We start from the raw sequence: 14,224 nt of genomic DNA on the forward strand, positions 1-14,224 counted from the left end.
CAGGCCCACGTCACAGTCCCCATGAACCACCTGGCAGAGTTAAACTAGCCTTGAGCATCAGATCTTCTGCCTGCCTATGAAGAGCTTACAGCCCAGAGTCCCACACAGGAAACACACAATAGGAGCAATAACAAGAAAGACATTTGCCACTAGTTTAGCACTTACTCCCAGAGAGCACAGAGATACTGCCCCGGGCACTTTAAAGGCATTATCTTAATGGCTTCTCATGCTTTCCTGCCGAGTAGGTGTGACTCACACCATTCCTCCAGGTGGGGAACTGAGGCACAGAGGCAAAGTTTCTCTCTAAAGTTAGCTGGAAAGTGGGCCAAGGCCATGTCTTCTCTTCTATGGGACATGCTGTTTCAGGAAGCTGAGGTGTGGGGCATACCTCAGGGTAAGCTACATGGCCCTGAAGCTGAGGTAACGTGGATGATGGATCTACCTTAGGTCAGGTCTCCAGGGCCAAAGCAAAGTGGAAAATAGAGAACCTAATTGAACCAAGCAACTCCTCCCCCACCTCACTTCATTCAGTCATGACCCGAAAGGGCCTTCAGAGAAGAGGGAGGAGGAAGCAGGCCCTTCCGGGTGAGGGGCTTGCCTGTGGTCCCAGCATGTCATCATGGAGCCCAGGTGCCCTAACTCCCACCTATTTAATACATACAGGACTCTCTTTCTATTCCCTGGTTGGATAGTTGCCACCGATCACTGACTTCAGCCACCTAGAAATACCTTTCTTTGGGCACGCCCTTGCTTGAACTCTTCAGTGGCTCCCTCTTGCTTCAAGGTCTGGACTAAATTCCCAGGGCTGACATGGAGACCTCCACAGCCCACTCCCTTTATTACCTCCTCAGCACTCCCTCAGCACCTCTGCCTCAGCTGGACTGGGAGCCCCGCCATTGCTGCCCCACCGCACACCCACTTCCCACCCGCCCTGATTGCATACCTTTGCCTGTGCTGCTGCTGCCCCTAGAACACCTTCTCCTGCCCCCACCCACCTAGCCAAATCCACCACTGAGCTCCTCCAGGAAGCCTCCCGGATCACCCACATCCATGTGGCTTCTCCCACCTCTGACTGGATCAGAGTCTCCTGTTCCATTCTTTAATAATCATCATGTATTCGTGTGTACCTTAGGCTACTAGTTAGACCCTAAGTTCCTTGAGGGCAGGGCCAAGTTATTAGCTCTACAGTGGTTACTCTTCTTTTGAGACAGCATTTCGCTCTGTCACCCAGGCCGTAGTGCTGTGATGTAATCATGGTTCACTGCAGCCTTGACCTCCGAGGCTCAAGGGATCCTTCCACTTCAGCCTCCCTAGTAGCTGGGACCACAGGTGCACACTGCGACACCTGGCTAATTTTTTTATTTTCTGTAGAGACAGGGTTTTGCCATATAGCCCAGACTGGTCTCAAACTCCTGAGCTCAAGTATTCTGCCTGCCTGAGCCTCCTAAAGTGCTGAGATTACAGGTGTGAGCCACCACGCGCAGCCAGTTACTCTTTTCAAAATAAGGAGTGGAACTGTGCTCTGACCAGACTGTATTTCTGCTTTGTTATATGTTTGTATGAACAAGTCTAAACTTTGGGTGGCCAGGAAACAGCACACACTCAGAAACTCCCAAATAGCACCCATGGCAGCCTGAGTAATCAACCACTATGTCCTTCCTGCTGGGCCCAGAGGCCTCTCTGGATCCTCTCATCATAATGCTGCAGGCAGCTACTGTCAACTAGAGTTGGTTCATGAGGTGTAGTCTCTACGCCATCGGGAATGGGTGCTCCATGAAGGCAGGGGCTTGTCTTATCCCTAGGGCCTAGTACTATGCCTGGCACGTAGCAGGCTCACAGTAAATTTTTATTTATTTATTTATTTTTTTTTTTGAGATAGGGTCTTGCTCTGTCTGCCAGGCTCAAGTGATCCTCCTTTCTCAGCTTCCCACGATCCTCCTGCCTCAGCTTCCACCATCCTCCTGCCTCAGCTTCCCACAATCCTCCTGCCTCAGCTTCTACCATCCTCCTGCCTCAGCTTCCCACCATCCTCCTGCCTCAGCCTCCTGAGTAGCTGGGACCACAGGTGTATGCCACCACAGCTGGTTAATTTTTGTATTTGCTGTAGAGATGGAGTTTTGTCATGTTGCCCAGGCTGGTTTTGAACTCCTGGGCTCAAGGGATGTGTCCACCTTGGCCTTCCAAAGTACTGAGATTACGGGCATGAGCCACCACACCTGGCCTCATTAAATATTAACTGAGTGAATAAATGCCCCTCCTAGAAAAGTCAATCACAGTTAGAAACTTAAATGACTGACCCTTATGTAAAAGATGGGTTGGGCTGGGGCATCAGATCTGAGTCCCAGCTCTGTGATATTGCACATGTTACTAAACCTCTGAGCTGTAGTTTTCCACACCTACCTTCTTTACAGACTTATCTTGAAGGCTAAATGAGGTATCATGTGAAGTACCTAGGACACAGCTGGCATTTAGTAAATGTTAGTTTCCTACTTTCTCGTGGCCACATGTTACAGAAACAGTCATCTGAGTGAAGTGAAAATGGAGATGCTCTTCCCAGAAGACGAGAGAATGTTGGCTGGACAGAGAAGGAGGTGCTCTACGCTCTAGCCCTCTGTGTGGAATCTGAGTGGTGCAGCAAGACCCTGGCTTATGTCATCACAGCTTTCTTCCTATTGCTGAATGATAATAACAGGAAGAGTACCATTTAATGAGTTCCTGCACACTGAGTGCTCTGCTGGGCACTGGGCATATACTGATCTTATCTGTTCACCGTAATTCCCAGCTTCAGAGTGAAGCACCTTGCCCAAGGCAACACACCCCAAGAGTGGTAAGGCCAAGCTTTGGCTCTGAACCTCTAGGAGTCTCCTACCCTGGTCAGCTGAGTCACAGATTTCTCTTTTAAGAAACCCACAAAGAAATCCTTAGGTGGCAAAAATTTGATCACATGGCCACATAGAGCTGCATGGGAGGCTGGGAAATGGAGGCAGTCTATTGTTAGCAGGTTCTGTGCCAGCCTCTGCTATAGCATGCTGTCAAGACCCTGACCTCTCTGGGCCTTGAGTCTCCATATTTGGTCAGGGAAGAGTTTGGATGGATTTTCTCTGAGGTTTCCGCTAGCTGTACTAAGGCCCCACAAAGGGCCAACTCTATTGCCACTTCCAGTCCCTGCTGAGGCGTGAACACCAAAGATGTCCACGTGAGCATTTGGTCTCCAGAGACAATGTCCTTCATGCTATTTCTGAGCTCCGTCTTGGTTTTGCTTTCTGGGGATGTGTGTGAGTTAAGGTAGGCCAGGTTATGCTGCAGCAGCAAACAACCCTGAAATCTTAGTGGCTCCTAATAGGAAGTGTGTTTCTCATGCACACTACTACCCGTCGAGGGCTGGCAGGGTCCCCGTGTCTCCTTACTCCAGGGCCGGGGGTGATAGGGCAGCTGCTATCTCAAAGGCTGTCAGAAGCCACGGCAGAGGGAAAGAGATCTCTGTCTGGCAGTTAAGTGCTCCAGCCCAAATAACAAATGTCACTTCTCACACCTTGTTGGCCAGGTTACCCCACCTCCCAATCACAAGGGAGCAGGGAACTGCCATCCTACCACATGCCTGGAAGGCAGAGAGTAGGAAATACAGGAGGATGACATTAATAATAACCTCAGGCCTCTGTTCCAGAGTGTCTGCCAGCCGGCTGTGATCACCTGTGTCTGGGCAGGGGTAGCAGATGTGACCTGGGAGGCTGCACTGAGCTCTGCTGGGACCTATGTGGGGAGTGCGGGGCTGAAGAGATGGAAAGACGTCTGACATTCTGGAGCCTGGAGCTGAGGCTGGACAGCGCAACCTGCCACTGTAGGTAGAATTCCTATGCTGAAACTGAATCTCCAATGTGATAGTGCTAAGAGGTGGGGACTTTTGGAAGGTGATTATGTCATTAGGGCAGAGATTAGGGCTCTTATACAAGAGGTCTGAGGGAACTTGTTTGCCCCTTTACATGACAATGCAGTGAGAAAATGTAATCTTTGAAGCAGAGAGCACGTTGATCTTGGACTTCCCAGCCTCCAGAACTGTAAGCAGTAAATTCCTGTTAATAAATTATCCAGTTTAAGATATGTTGTTACAGCACCCTGAATGGACTAAGACACAGTCCCAGCCAGGAGCGTTAGTTTCCAGTTCTGTAAAACTGGGGCAGTATTTCCTAACCTGCAGAATTTTAGTGAAGATGAAATGGATGAGTAACAGTGGGGAAACGCCTCTCTACTCCCCAGCAGCCTTCTACAGAAGGCGTACTTTTCAGCGGAAGGCTCTGCCCAGCTGAGCCCTATGCCAGATTTGGGTGGTCAAATTTGAGAGCAGGAGCTTGGCAAAGAGGGGCTTTGGGGAGGCAGTCAGTGTGGAGGGGGCATATTGTAACACTATGTGCTTACAATAGCATAATATATTCCTAAGATTTCTTTGGGGTGACTTTATTTGAGACAGTTCTGGAGGAGTTGATGGAGATGGGGGCACCCTGGCCCCTGATGCCTTCCCCCATTCAAAAAGATTTGGGGGTTCCTATGGCAATGCACAAGATGGGGGTACAAAAAGGGGGCAAGAGAAGGAAGGCAGCATGATGGACGGAGGCTGGACCAGTATAGTGACCCCCAGGGAAAGTCCCCTGGGAGGGTGAAGGCAAGTAGGAGGGTACTCTGAGAATAGGGTTAGGTTCTGAAGCTGTTGCCTGCCTATGATGCAAGCCCCAGCTCCTCCTCCATCCTCAAATCTTCAGTAAACAACATCTGTTGACAGTAAGTTCGCTACTGCACAGTGGGCACTCAGCATGCTACTTTGTATCATCTCATGTGTCATGACATGTCATGTCAAAGCCAACCTGTGGACACACAGGTCCTCTCGGCTTCCCTCAGGTTGGAGTGGGGAGAAAGCAGGTCAAAAGCCCAGCCTTGGCTGGGTGCGGTGGCTCAAGCCTGTAATCCCAGCACCTTGGGAGGCCGAGACGGGTGGATCACGAGGTCAGGAGATCGAGACCATCCTGGCTAACACAGTGAAACCCCGTCTCTACTAAAAAAATACAAAAAACTAGGCGGGTGCCTGTAGTAGTCCCAGCTACTCCGGAGGCTGAGGCAGCGTAAACCCGGGAGGCGGAGCTTGCAGTGAGCTGAGCTGAGATCCGGCCACTGCACTTCAGCCTGGGCGACAGAGCGAGTCTCCATCTCAAAAACAAAACAAAACAAAAAAAAGCCCAGCCTTGGTGGGAATGCAAACCAGTACAACCACTATGGAAAACAGTATGGAGATTCCTTAAAGAACTAAGAGTAGAACTACCATTCGATCCAGCAGTCCTATTACTGGGTATCTCTACCCAGAGGAAAAGAAGTCATTGTATGAAAAAGAGACATGCACACACATGTTTATAGCAGCACAATTGGCAATTGCAAAAATATGGAAACAACGTAAATGCCCATTAACCAATCAGTGGATAGAGAAAATGTGGTATATATACACCATAGAATACTACTCAGCCATAAAATGGGACAAAATAATGGCCTTTGCAGCAACTTGGATGGAGCTGGAGGCCATTATTCTGAGTGAGGTAACTCAGGAATGGAAAACCAAATATCACATATTCTCTTTTTTTGTTGTTTTTTTTTGTTTTTGAGATGGAGTCTTGCTCTGTTGCCCAGGCTGGAGTGCAGTGGTGTGCAATCTCGGCTCACTGCAACCTCCGCCTGCTGGCTTCAAGCAATTCTCCTGCCTCAGCCTCCCAAGTAGGTGGGACCACAGGCACGCACACCACCATGCCCAGCTAATTTTTGTATTTTTAGTAGAGACGGAGTTTCACCATGATGGCCAGGCTAGTCTTGAATGCCTGACTTCGTGATGTTCTCTGTTTTAAGTGGGAGCTAAGCTACGAGGATGCAAAGGCATAAGAATAATATAATGGACTTTGGGGACTCTCGGGAGGGTAGGCGGGGTTGAGGGATTAGAGGCTACGTATTAGGTACAGTGTACACTGCTCAGTTGACAGGTGCACCAGAATCTCAGAACTCACTGCTAGAGAACTTATCCATGTAACCAGAAACCACCTGTACCCCAAAACCTATTGAAACAAAAAAGGCTAGCCTTGGTCCTGCCCAGTGCAGAGAGACAGGAAGCTGCGACTTGGATTTACTCTTCCAAAAGCCTCAAATAGCCAGCCCTGATCTGCTGACACAGTTCCCGTTCTGAGCAGAGAAATGGAGGAGAAGGCAGCAGAAAGACAAGAAAGAATCTCCGCTGAGATCAGGGGCTAACTCATTAATCTAGGTGAGTATGCCATTTTGGAGATTATATAAACCAAGCCCTGGAGGGGTCAAATGACTCAGTAATGCAGCCAGCCCATGGCACAGGCAGGGTTAGGAGCCACATCTGCCTTCCTATAGCCACCAGAGAAGGGAAACGGGCGCAGAATGGTCACATAGCAATTCAGTAGCAGAGCCAGGATCCAGCGACCCCAAACCCTGGTCTCTCCCGGCTGCTAGCCTGGGAATGTTGCCCAGCTCTTTCACCCACGTTTGGCCTTGGCTCTTCACCGCACCTGAGGATCCAGTGACCCCAAGCCCTGGTCTCCCTGCTGCCAGCCTGGGAACATTGCCCAGCTCTTTCACCCACTTTTGGCATTGGCTCCTCACCACACCTGTGCCAGTGGCTGGCTGGGTTACTCTGAGTTGTTTGACTCCTCCAGGGCTCAGTTTGTCTAATCTCCAAAATGGCACGTTCACCTCGATTGACTAGCTAGCTTCTAATCTCAGGGAAGTGTGTATCTTGTCTTTCTGGGGGGATTCTGGGAGTCAGATAGGGAGAGGCAGCATGATCTGAGAAATCTGAGCCCCAGACACTAGAGGTGGAACTGGTCCCCCTGCATCCTGGCTGGAAGCAGCATTTGAAAGCTAATCTTGAGCGAGACAATATGAGGATAGCCATTGTCATTGTTGCACGCCTCATCTTACTTAACCCTCAGTTGGCCCTGTAAAGTGGGTTCCTCTAGTTTTTCCATTGAGAGAACACAAGTAAGATTTAGTCTGAAGACTGGTAGCTCAGTGCTCCCAACAAGGGGCAGGAGGGGCCTGGCTGAGCACCCTGAAGGAGGAGTGGGGGCGGGTGCCAGAACACGGATCCTTTCCTGTCTGGCTGGAGCTGCTCCCGCCGTGTTCCGGAGCAGGGCAGAACAGGAAGGCAGGAACAATGGGCAACCGGCAGTGGCGGGGTGCTGGGGTTCCTGAGCCGGGGGCGGGGAGGCTCGGGCCTGGTCACCACCAAGGCTGGGGGTGCAAGTTTCCTGTGCGAGAGTCTTAACAAGATTAGCAAGTAACATTTTTGAGCACTTACTGTATGTCCGGACCTGTGTTAGACACTTTAGATGGATTAGCCTCATCTTACAGATAAACAAATTGGGGCACAGAGAGTTTAAATGAAATGCTTAAGGTAAGAGGTGAAAGATTTGAACCCAGGCAGGCTGGCTCCAGATCCTATGCTCTTAACTACTATAACTTTATACATGTATACATACATATATGATTATATACATGTTCTACATACTTTCTCAATTTTCCCCTTTCACTTAATTTATCATTGCCACTTTTCTATGTCATCAGTATCATCCTTGTTTAAAGTGCTAACATGCCGGGAAGACCTTGTCCGTGTGTCCTGGCCACATCCCAGTCTGTTTTTCCCATTACCTGAGGGGTCTGGATTTCCACTATTGGTGCTGTCGTTGAGTTAAGGTGTGGTTCCTCTCATTTAAACTAGTGATAACAATGGTGGCACCAAGGGGTGGGCTGGGGGGTGCTTAAGCCCCTTTTAATCTCTATCATAATAACTCCTTTATCCAAATAAACACCATCTACATAAAATAATGTGCTTTTATGCAAACAGTACTTCAGGACAGGACTCTCTCCCCAGCTCAGTGAGATTGCTGCACCCAAGCATCCCCACGGAGAAGTCCCCCAGGCAGCCTGGCTGCTGGGTTAATACCGTAGTGGTGCTGCTCTGAACACAAGCTGTGGGAGCACTGCTGGTATCTTAGGATCCGGTGGGATGGAAATGTGGAGCCCAGGAAGACCCAGCCTGACCTGGTGGTGGTGGCTTCAGAAAGTGCTGGAGAGGGTAGAGGCTCTTGCCTAGGGCTCTTACTGCATTTTATGTAAGATGAAGGCCACAGAATGGTGCTGTCAAGACTGGGAAGGCCTGTGGGACTCGGGACTCCCTGAGTCCCTAAGACTGACCTGCTCCTCCTTTCACCTGAGACAGACTGGGAGATCCCAGGGTAGTGGGGGCAGGGGAGTAGAAGGGGCTTGTTGAAAATTCTCCACCATGGCAGCTAGGAGAGCCTGCTGGAGCCGCTCCCCCAGGGGTGATGAACCAGCTGGAGGACCTCTCCTGGAGCCCCCTTTTGGCCCTCACAAGGCCAGCTGGGAGCACTGGACGGGGAACAAGACAGTTTTGTGTTCTAGTTTCATCCCTGCCCGTGGGTGGCTATGTGGCCCTGGGCAAGTCACTCTCCCTTGGTAGCCTCTGGCTTCGCAACCCTACCATACCAGGGAACACCATGGACTCTCCCGTCTGCCAGATGGTCTAACAAAGATTATTTCCTTCTCGGGTTACCTGGGCTGGCAGGTGGGTGATTCAGATGTCACCTTTCTGAACCTGCAATTACTATTACATATTAATATACATTTACCTAATTACCTTCCAAGTATGGCTTTTGGGGGGTCAGCTGTTATCCACTTCCCCTTCTTATGGTAGCTGTCCTCAATTTTCATCTGGGGAAGCCTCCTCTCCTCCACCTCAGCCATGTGCAGTGGATGGAGTTGACTCTTCTTCTGGTTCCAAAAGGGGAAGAGAGGCTCGCAGATCTGTGCATTCCATTCCCCAAACCTCAGAGGAGTGGGGGTCAGGGTGGGGCACGTGACCCAATTCCAGCCCATGGCATCAGGCTTAGAACTGGTCCCGATTGTGGAGAAGTCTGGAAGCTTCAAATCTGAGGGGATTTGAGGTTGGAGTTAACCGGCAGCCATCCTGCCCCCATGGAGAATGGAGCCATTGCAGAAAAGGCGGAGCTGGGAATGGAGAGACAGACCAGGGCCTCGTGATGTAGCTTAATCCCTTAAGTCCAGCCGTGCATGAAGCCAAGTGCTCACCTTTAGGCTTTTCAGGTACAGGAGACAAATGCCTTTTTCACTGAAGCCAGTTTGAAGTGGGTTTTCTGTTGCTTACAGCTAGAAAAATCCTGACTTTTGTTGACGTTACTTAATTCTATGATACCATCAGTGGTACGATGATTTTATAAAGGAAAATAATAAATCTTAATAACAGGTTTTTAAATTTGTTTTGTTGTGTTTTTCTTTTGAGAAGGTCTGACTCTGTCACCCAAGCTGGAGTGCAGTGGTGCGATCTCGGCTTACTGCAACCTCTGCCTCCTGGGCTTAAGCCACCATTCCACCTCATCCTCCCGGCCTCCCAAGTAGCTGGGACTACAGATACATGCCACCACACCCTGATAATTTTTGTATTTTTAGTAGAGATGACGTTTCTCCTTGTTGCCCAGGCTGGTCTTGAACTCAAGCAATCCACCCACCTCAGCCTCCCAAAGTGCTGCGATTACAGGCCTGAGCCACTGCACCTGGCCTAATAACAGTTTTTTTTTTTTTTTAATAAAAAAGATGCAAATCAGGTTCCCCTTGCAAAAAACTGACACTAGTGTATTTTTATTTATAAAATTGCATACCACCATCTCCTTTGGTGATATGATCAAAGTTCTTCACATCTAGAGTCTAGACTGTGAGAAACAAACTCACCTGTCCAAACCCAAAGAATGGACCCAGAGACACAGAGAACAGTGGAAGTGAGACTTTTAATACAGTCTTGCAAGATGGGGTGTCTGGTGGGCAGGCACACCCAGCACGGTTACAACAAGCAATTTATCCTCTAGTGTGTGGGTCCCTCTCCTGGTTCCTCAGAGGTTGAGTGCTGTGGAGTCACAATCTTCCTGGACGTCACCTGTTGGTTGTTGAGTAGGGTTCTTTTGTTTGTTTGTTTTCTGAGATGGAGTCTCATTCTGTCGCCCAGCCTGGAGTGCAATGGCATGATATTGGCTCACTGCAACCTCCGCCCCCCGGGTTCAAGCGATTCTCCTGCCTCAGCCTCCCGAGTAGCTGGGATTATAGGCACCTGCCACCACGCCTGGCTAATTTTTGTATTTTTAGTAGAGACAGGGTTTTACCATGTTGGCCAGGCTGGTCTCAAACTCCTGACAAGTGATCCACCCGCCTTGGCCTCCCAAAGTGCTGGGATTACAGGCATGAGCCACCTTGCCTGGCCAGGTAGGGATTTTGGGTGTTTTCCTTAGGGTTATCTCACTGCATTTTGTTGCAGCCCATAATGCATTGCGATTATAGTCCGCTCAAGGGCTTTTTAAGTATTTGACTTATGACCTAGGTAGTCAGGCAAGCTGATAAAAGAATAGATAAAGTGAGCTATTTTGCAGGCTCGTAAATCTTCATTCTAGATAAACTCTTAGGTTTGGATGAGAGCAACTAAGGGTGCCCCAACTAGCAGGCTCCAGATATGAAAGCAGGGGCCTAGTATATTCTGTCCTTCTGTAGTTTGCAGACCCAAGCCTACCTGAGGCACTTCGTCTTGGAAATGGACCACCATTTACATATTTCCTACACAGACTTTGGAGGTATTCAGCCATTTTTCCTTTCCTTTTTCTTTTCTCTCTTCTTCTTCTTTTTTTTTTTTTGACAGAGTTTCATTCTGTTGCCCAAGCTGGATTGCAGTGGCATGATCATAGCTCACTGCAGCCTCTAACTCCTAGGCTCAAGTGATCTTCCAATCTCAGCCTCCTGAGTAGCTGGGACTACAGGTATGCACCACCACACCCAGCTAATTATTTTTTGTAGAGACAGGGTTTTGCCATGTTGCCCAGGCTGGTCTCAAACTCCTGAACTCAAGTGATCATCCTGCCTCAGCCTTCCAAGGTGCTGGGATTACAGGCCTGAGCCACCATGCCCAGCCTTCTCTTTTAATTGCATTGTCTGGCTAGCAATAAATCAGTCTTCTGTATACTCAGTATAATCTGTTATTTCCACACGGCATGATTTTAAATTTAAGTCATTTTAAGTGATAGTTAGGGAATCGGGTAAAATTCCACCAAACTTGATCACAGCCAAACAAATGGATAGCAGACAGTGACAACACCTTACTCCCCCTCTGCCTGCTGGCTGGCAGGTTTCTTGGACTTCCATTCTCAGGCACACCCTCATTCAAGAAACTTTTAAGATGGTGTTGATGGGGAGGTAGTGTGTGAGAATGAGTTACGATCATCGATCATCGTTACCATTTCTTTGAAGCATTCCAAATTGTTACCAAACTTGAAACAAATGCCCCTGGCTGAGTCTGGGTGTGTTGGGGGCCAAGTATATAACTGGAAGTTCTCTGGATTAATGTCTACATATAAATACAATGCTTATTACAGGTGGTTTTTAAATGTGCTAATATCATACTAAAACTTAACCATAACCACAATGATTGTTTAGAACTGAAGACTAACAGAAGGTTTTTTGGACTAATTTAATTTCTGACTTTGAAATTGCCAGTGCAGTGATAATAAAAAGCAGACCTACTTTTGGTGGTTTTCTTGTTACCTTCAACTTTCCTGCAGACTGCGTCCCCCTCATTGCCTGTATGAGGTGGGTCCTGCTGCCCTGTTGTGCTCAGTAAATGTTTTGATGATCCTAAGGAGAGGTCCTTAATGGGCATCCCCAGAAAGGAGTGAATGAGGGAGTGATTCCAGGACAGGGAGCCATTGCTTCTGAGTCTTAGGCCTGACTCAGTTATAACATGCTATGTGTCCTTAGGGAAGTCACATCCTCTCTGTGCTTCAGATGGGATATTCTTTCCCTGCTCTGCTTAGCCTGGATGATGGAGATGTCAGGCCTTGGGCAGAAGTGAATGACAAATGCTTGCCTGCTCCAACCCTGGGCACCTGTCTAGGAGTCACACCCACACTGGTGCTGGGCCAGGTCAGCCTCGTCTGCCCATCCCCTTCTACTCTGGCTCCCCAGCTATCCTTACACCTAGCTAGGCCTTTTAATGCTTAGTAGGGGCCCCTCACCTCAAGGGGCTGATCTCTGATGCTCTCAAGGACCCCTGTTCCTGGAGTTGCCCCAGGGCTGCCACTGTGGGCGCCTCTTCCCAGCCTGTGCAAAAACACCTTCCCAGTGTCTCTCTGCTGCACTGGTTTCACAGCACCGGGCTGTGGCCCCAAAGGACATCTTCCAGTCCTGTCACTCAGCCATCCAGTGAGTTATGCTACAGCCGAGCTTGGTTAAAAGGCAGCCTCATTCCTGCCTGGAACTTCTGCTCCTTTCCCACTTTTAATCTGATGGCTGAGTCTGACTCACTTCAGGGCTGTGAGGACAACAGATGGCCCAGAAGAGGACAAATGCACACACACACACACACACACACACGCACACACACACACACACGCACGATATATACACCCCATGTTTCACATTACTTTAGCTAAGGGTAGTGAGATGGCCACAGAGTAAGAGCAGATGCAGCCGGTCATGGCCTGGCTTTTGACCTTCCCCAGTTCCCTGTGCAGTGGTTGGTACGTTCTCTGAGTAGGTAGGATCCTTCCAGAACAGAGTAAAAGGCTGAGTTCCTGCTATGCCACAAAGTCTTTTATATAAGTTTCCATCATTTCCAGAAGAACCTACATAACAATGAAGGCCCGCCCTTGTAATGTTCACCAAGGTTGAATTTCCCTAGTTCCTAAAGCTTCAATATTACCATTCCAGCCTTCCCGTGACCCGGATAACTCTTCCCAAGCTCATCTCGCCCGTGTCCTGAGTCCTTTATTTCCATTGAGGGACTTACCTCATACCCATCAAACATGACAGGAGAGGTCTGAATGCCATTGGTTGGCAGAGATTTGTTTCTTTCCTAGTTCTCCCCTGTGAAGACTGAGCAGTTCAGAGTCTGCCAACGCTGAGAGACAGCTCGGGAGGTTTTGTCTGCCTAGCGTATACAGAGGAGCCTGTGATGGGTCACATCTAATGTCTTGCCAGAGCAGAGAGGAAACCATGATGGGGATGTCCCTGTCCTGACAGAGGTGAGGGGCAGGACACCCAAACACATATGCAGTGCATACACTGGAAGTTAAGGTCCATGACGACAGCGACTCTTGTTTACTATTGTGTTATAGGACCTCAATAAATATTTCTTCAATGAGTCACTGGAACCACACTTACAGTATATTAAAAATATGCATAGAACGCCCGGGCGCGGTGGCTTTAATCCCAGCACTTTGGGAGGCTGAGGCAGACAGATCACCTGAGGTCAGGAGTTTGAGACCAGCCTGGCCAACATGGTGAAACCCTATCTCTACTTAAAATACGAAAAATTTGCCGGGCGTGGTGGCAGGTGCCTGTAATCTCAGCTACTCAGGAGGCTGAGGCAGGAGAATTGCTTGAACCTGGGAGGCAGAGGTTGCAGGGAGCCGAGAACGCACCATTGCACCCCACCCTGGGGGACAAGAGCGAGACTTCATCTCAAAAAAAAAAAAAAAAAACAAAACATAGAACAACGAAATACTTTTTCACTCATTTAGCAAACATTTAAAAGATGATAACATCCAGGCTGGGCACAGTGGCTTACACCTGTAATCCCAGCATTTGGGAGGCCAAGGCAGGTGGATCACTTGAGCTCAGGAGTTCAAGACCAGCCTAGGTAAAATAGTGAGACCCCATCTTTACGAAAAATACAAAAATTAGCCAAGCATGGTGGCACATGCCTGTAGTCCCAGCTACTCAGAAGGCTGAGGTGGGAGGATGGCTTGAGCCCGAGAGGCAGAAGTTGCAGTGAGCTGAGACTGCGCCACTGCACTCCAGTCAGAGCAAGGCTCTGACTAAAAAAATAATAATAAATAAAAGATGATAACATTGTTTTGGTGATAATGCAGGAAAATATGCAGTCCTCACTGCTAAGTGGGCAACACCACCACATATAGTGGCACAGGCTATGCACTGCACAACTGCATAATTGTAAGAGTATTACCAGTGGAGGGTGTCCAGGTTCTTGGCATCTTGAACAAAGAATTGGACAAAACGCGCAAAGTAAGGAAAGAGTGAAGCAACAAAAGCAGAAATTTACTGAAAATGAAAGTATACCCCACAGTTTGGGAATGGA

At 48.8% G+C, this 14,224-nt stretch overlaps 1 long non-coding RNA gene across 2 annotated transcripts in view; it reads left to right on the forward strand.

Moving 5' to 3' along the window:
• LOC140709625 (uncharacterized) overlaps nucleotides 1-14,224 on the forward strand; it is a 52,547-nt gene that overhangs the window by 4,904 nt on the left and 33,419 nt on the right. For both annotated transcript variants that reach the window (XR_012090242.1, XR_012090234.1), the window contains exon 2: nucleotides 3,665-3,838. This is a non-coding gene — a long non-coding RNA (uncharacterized lncRNA). The remainder of the gene's footprint in view (nucleotides 1-3,664; nucleotides 3,839-14,224) is intronic.

The sequence above is a fragment of the Chlorocebus sabaeus genome, chromosome 2, assembly GCF_047675955.1.
Source record: "Chlorocebus sabaeus isolate Y175 chromosome 2, mChlSab1.0.hap1, whole genome shotgun sequence".
Lineage (NCBI taxonomy): Eukaryota > Metazoa > Chordata > Mammalia > Primates > Cercopithecidae > Chlorocebus > Chlorocebus sabaeus.